We start from the raw sequence: 6000 nt of genomic DNA, 5'->3' as shown, positions 1-6000 counted from the left end.
GGTTAGTCAGGCTAATTGAGGTAGTATGTACATGTAGATATGGTTGTGAGTGACTATGCATATATGATGAACAGAGGGTAGCAGTAGTGTAAAAGAGTGGTTGGCGGGTGGTGGGTGGCGGGACACAATGCAGATAGCCCGGTTAGCCAATGTGCGGGAGCACTGCTTGGTCGGCCCAGTTGAGGTAGTATGTACATGAATGTATAGTTAAAGTGACTATGCATATATGATAAACAGAGAGTAGCAGCAGCGTAAAAAGAGGGGTTGGGTGGGGTTGGGGGGGATTGGGTACACAATGCAAATAGTCCGGGTAGCCATTTGATTACCTGTTCAGGAGTCTTAAGGCTTGGGGGTAAAAACTGTTGAAGCCTTTTTGTCCTAAACTTGGCACTCCGGTATCGCTTGCCATGCGGTAGTAGAGAGAACTGTCTATGACTGGGGTGGCTGGGGTCTTTGACAATGTTTAGGGCCTTCCTCTGACACCGCCTGGTGTAGAGGTCCTGGATGGCAGGCAGCTTAGCCCCAGTGATGTACTGGGCCGTACGCACTACCCTCTTTAGTGCCTTGCGGTCAGAGGCCGAGCAATTGCCGTACCAGGCAGTGATGCAACCAGTCAGGATGCTCAGCTGTAGAACCTTTAGAGGATCTCAGGACCCATGCCAAATCTTTTTAGTTTCCCGAGGGGGAATAGGCTTTGTCGTGCCCTCTTCACAACTGTCTTGGTGTGTTTGGAGCATTCTAGTTTGCTGGTGATGTGGACACCAAGGAACTTGAAGCTCTCAACCTGCTCCACTACAGCCCTGTCGATGAGAATGGGGGCGTACTCGAACCTCCTTTTCCTGTAGTCCACAATAATCTCCTTAGTCTTGGTTACGTTGAGGGATAGGTTGTTATTCTGGCACCACCCGGGCCAGGTCTCTGACTTCCTTCCTATAGGCTGTCTCGTTGTTGTCGGTGATCAGGCCTACCACCGTTGTGTCGTCTGCAAACTTAATGATGGTGTTGGAGTATGTGTGTTAAATATGTGTTAATGTTTCCGCAATCAATGGAGCAGAAAGCTGGGCATGACGTCCCTTAAGGCTAGGACCTGTAATACAGACATCCCTGTCAGACACCAACATCTGGCACCAGACAGACGACACAACTAATCTGCAATCTACAGCAGAGCAAAGAGTATAATAGTGAGATATGCCTTGGTAATTATCAGAAGGTACCAGTTGATATTGACTAGGCAGATAGCAAGCTATGCAAACAAATGGTTTACAAGGACTAGTGCAAGTGTTAAAAGGACATAAATTATCCGGAATTACGTTTCGTCACTGGGAAAAGATCAAGCATGGCGCTGACAGAGACGGTCGCCTTGCTTTGTGTTCTTAGGAAACTATGCAGTATTTTGTTTTTATGTATTATTTCTTACATTGTTACCCCAGGAAATCTTAAGTCTTATTACATACAGCCAGGAAGAACTTTTGGATATAAGAGCAATGTCAACATACCAACATTACGACCAGGAATACGACTTTCCCGAAGCGGATCCTCTGTTCGGACCACCACCCAGGACTATGGAGCAAATTCCAGTAGTCGATCCAAAACAACGACGCCGCAGAAGGGGCAGACGAAGTGGCCACCTGGCCAGGCTCCGTAGACATGCATATCGCACACCGCTCCCGAGTATACTACTAGCCAATGTCCAGTCTCTTGACAACAAGGTAGACAAAATTCGAGCAAGGGTTGCCTTCCAGAGTGACGTCAGAGATTGTAACATTCTTTGTAACATGGATTGTAACATGGCTCTCTTGAGATATGTTGTCGGAATCGGTTCAGCCACCGGGCTTCTCCATGCATCGCACCGACAGAGATAATCACCTCTCTGGGAAAAGGAAGGGCGGAGGTGTATGCTTTATGATTAACGACTCATGGTGTAATAACAACATACAGGAACTCAAGTCCTTCCACTCACTCAATCTAGAATTCCTTACAATCATGTGCCGGCCATTTACCTATCAAGAGAATTCTCAGCAGTTATAGTCACAGCTGTACATTCCCCCTCAAGCAGACACCAAAACGGCCATCAAGGAATATATGCAAACTGGAAATCATACATCCTGAGGTTCCATTTATTGTAGCTGGGGGATTTTAACAAGGAAAATTTGAGAACAAGTCTACCTAAATTCTTCTAGCATATTGTTTGCGCTACGCGCATGCGCAATACCCTCGTCCACTGCTATAATAACTTCTGCGATGCATACAAAGCCCTCCCCCATCCCCCCTTCGGCAAATCCGACCACGACGCCGTCTTGCTCCTTCCGTCTTATTGGCTGAAACTCAAACAGGATCTAACAGTGACGAGAACCATTCAACGCTGGTCCAACCAATCGGAAGCCACGATTCAAGATTGTCTTGATCAAGCAGACTGGAATATGTTCCGGTCAGCCTCAGAGAACAACATCGACCTATACGCTGACTCGGTGAGTGCATTGGAGACGTTGTACCCACTGTGACTATTAAAACCTACCCTAACCAGAAACCGTGGATACATGTTGGCATTCACGCAAAACTGAAAGCGCGATCCACTGCATTTAACCATGGAAAGAGGTCTGGGTGTCACATCTGCTCCTGCCACGCCCTCATCCGGTGTCTCCTTGACCTGCTGCCACTCCCCCAGTGCTCTCTCCCTCTCCCTCTCTCTATGTGTGTGTGAGTGATTGTTTGGGCGGAGACAGGTGTGCTGGAGTCAGCAGATCCCCACCAGCTGCAACCTGTTCCATAATCAAGACCTCTACAAATACTCAGTCCTGCCACTTCAACACTGACAGATCGTAATCTCTGCCCAGTCAGTCCATGTTTCTAGCCATTAGTTCCTGTTGTGCCTGTTTTCCCTTGGCTGATGCTGTTTTCCTCTCCGCTACAGTTCTGCCCGCTCTGACTTTGGTCCCTGTCTCCAGTCCGACTTCTCGTCAGTCCTGCTACTCTGTCCTGGATTCCCCACTCTACGCTCCCTTGGATTCCCCTCCGGACCCGCTTACCCTGTCCCACACCTCTCGCTCCAGCCTCAGCCTCCGCACCTGTTTTCCAGCAACCCGCCCGAGCTTCCCCTGGCCTGCACTCAATCTTCCCCCCGTGTTTCAATAAATATCTTGGTTACCTCCTCCCAGTTTCTTCGTCTGAGTCTGCTTTTGGGTTCAGCTGTTCCACTCCATGTGACACTGGGAATATGTCTGAATATAAACAGTGTAGCTATTCCCTCCGCAAGGAAATCAAACAAGCGAATTGCCAGTATAGGGACACGGTGGAGGTGCAATTCAACGGCTCAGAAACGAGACGTATGTGGCAGGGTCTACAGGAAATCACGGACTACAGAAAGAAATCCAGCCACGTCACGGACACCGACGTCAGGCTACCAGACAAACTAAACACCTTCTTTGTCCAATTTGAGGATAATACAGTGCCACCATCACAGCCCGCTAACAAGGACTGAGCCCCCCCCCCCCTTCTCAGTGGTTGACGTAAGTAAAACATTTAAATGTGTTAACCCTCACAAGGCTGCTGGCTCAGACGGCATCCCTAGCCACATCCTCAAAGCATGCGCAGACCATCTGGCTGGTGTGTTCATGGACATATATTTAATCGCTCCCTATCCCAGTCTGTTGTCCCCATATGCTTCAAGATGGCTACCATTGTTCCTGTACCCAAGAAGGCAAAGATAACTGAACTAACTGACTACCACCCCGTTCTGTCATCATGAAGTGCTTTGAGAGACAAGTCAAGAACCATATCACCTCCACCTTACCGGCCACCCTAGACCCACTTCAGTTTGCATACCGCAGCAACAGCCATCACATTGCACACTGCCCTATTCCATCTGGACAAAAGGAATACCTATGTAAGAATGCTGTTCATTGACTACAGCTCAGCATTCAACACCACAGTACCCTCCAAGCTCATCATCAAGCTGGAGGCCCTGGGTCTCAACCCCACCCTGTGCAATTGAATCCTGGACTTTCTGACAGACCACCCCCAGGTGGTGAAGGTAGGAAACAACATCTCCACTTCACTGACCCTCAACACTGGGGCCCCACAAGGGTGCGTGCTCAGCCCCCTCCTGTACTCTCTGTTCACCCACAACTATGTGGCCATGCACGCCTTTAACTCAATCATCAAGTTTGCAGACGACACAACAGTAGTGGGCTTGATCACCAACAACGACGAGACAGCCTACAGGGAGGAGGTGAGGGCAGTCAGAGCGTGGTGTCAGGAAAACAACCTCTCACTCAACGTCAACAAATCAAAGGAGATGATCGTGGACTTCAGGAAACAACAGAGGGAGCACCCCCTATCCACATCGAAGGGACAGCAGTGGAGAAGGTGTAAAGTTTTAAGTTCCTGGGCGTATACCTGACAGACAAACTGAAATGGTCCACTCACACAAACAGTGTGGTGAAGAAGGCGCAGCAGCGTCTCTTCAACCTCAGGAGGCATAAGAAATTTGGTTTGTCACCCAAAACCCTGACAAACCTTTACAGATGCACAATCGAGAGCATCCTGTCAGGCTGTATCGCAAACTACATGCCCTCCATGACACCTACAGCACCCAATGTCACAGGAAGGCCAAAAAGATCATCAAGGACATCAACCACCCGAGCCGCTGCCTGTTCACACCCCTACCATCCAGAAGGCGAGGTCAGTACAGGTGCATCAAAGATGGGACCCAGAGACTTCTATCTCAAGGCCATCAGACTGCTAAACAGCAATCACTAACTCAGAGAGGCTGTTGACTACAATGAGACCCAATCTCTGGCCACTTTAATAAATGGATCACTACTTTATATGATGCACTCTAAATAATGCCACTTTAATAATGTTTACATATCTGTATATACTGTATTTTATACCATCTATTGCACCTTGCCTATGCCGCTCGGCCATCGCTCATCCATATACTTACATGTACATATTCTCATTCACCCCTTTAGATTTGTGTGTATTAGGTAGTTGTTGGGGAATTGTTAGATTACTTGTTAGATATTACTTCACTGTCGGAACTAGAAGCACAACCATTTCGCTACACTCACATTAACATCTGCCAACCATGTGTATGTGACAAATAAAATCCTTTGCTTTCTTGTCTGAAGTTGCAGCTAGACCACATAGAAAAACTATTGATGAAGCAATTTAATTTTGTTCTCCCTTCCAATGACAAGATAATTATTGATTCAAACTTAGCTGCTTTGCAGATTTTTGCAGAATGGAAGGCTTTCATGTCTCTGGCCCTTGATATCTGTTATCAGGTCTGCTCAGTTTGCTTGTAACAAGCAAAGCCGTGCTGCAAATCATACTAGGAAAGATTCATTTGTCTATTGGACATTCTTTCTACAAAAACATCCCAGAACAAAAAAGCATCTATCAATGAAGACAAGTAAGAGATGAATGGCCTACATTTCCCATCCTGCAAATGTGCTCTTACTGCCTTGTCTTGGAGCACCTATAGTATTGCTGTGTGTTATTGTCTTGACTCTCAGTTGTGACTGAACTTGCGGTAACACTTCATTGATTTTCCCCTGAAGAGCCCATCAAAGGCTCTTCAGCAGACTGGAGCGGTCAAATTCATCCTCTCCTTTTTCTTCACAGATCTTTGAGCGCCCGGCCAGAATAACTAAAGAACCTCAGCTACTGTAGTAGACAGATAGGGACGAGTGTTTTATTGAGGTTTATTTTAGCGTTGGTATTATTTTAGTGTTAGTATTGTTTTAGCATTATAATTATTTTGCAGTTAGTATTGCTCCTGACTGCATTACTGAATTACTGACTGCTGTTGGATATATAAAAAGGAAGGCTAATGCACCCAGATGTCCCTTCCAAGTTCAGCCACAATAAAACTTAGTGATGGATAGAGAGGTCTAGGTATTTTCTGCACATATTTCAACAGTACCATGATTGATGTGCTGCGTCTCAAAATTACAGCAACAGAATTTGAGAGTGTGCCCAGGCAGAGGCAGGATG

The sequence above is a fragment of the Salmo trutta genome, chromosome 28, assembly GCF_901001165.1.
Source record: "Salmo trutta chromosome 28, fSalTru1.1, whole genome shotgun sequence".
In the NCBI taxonomy this organism is placed as follows: Eukaryota; Metazoa; Chordata; class Actinopteri; order Salmoniformes; family Salmonidae; genus Salmo; species Salmo trutta.
Note: the sequence above shows the minus strand (reverse complement) of the source record.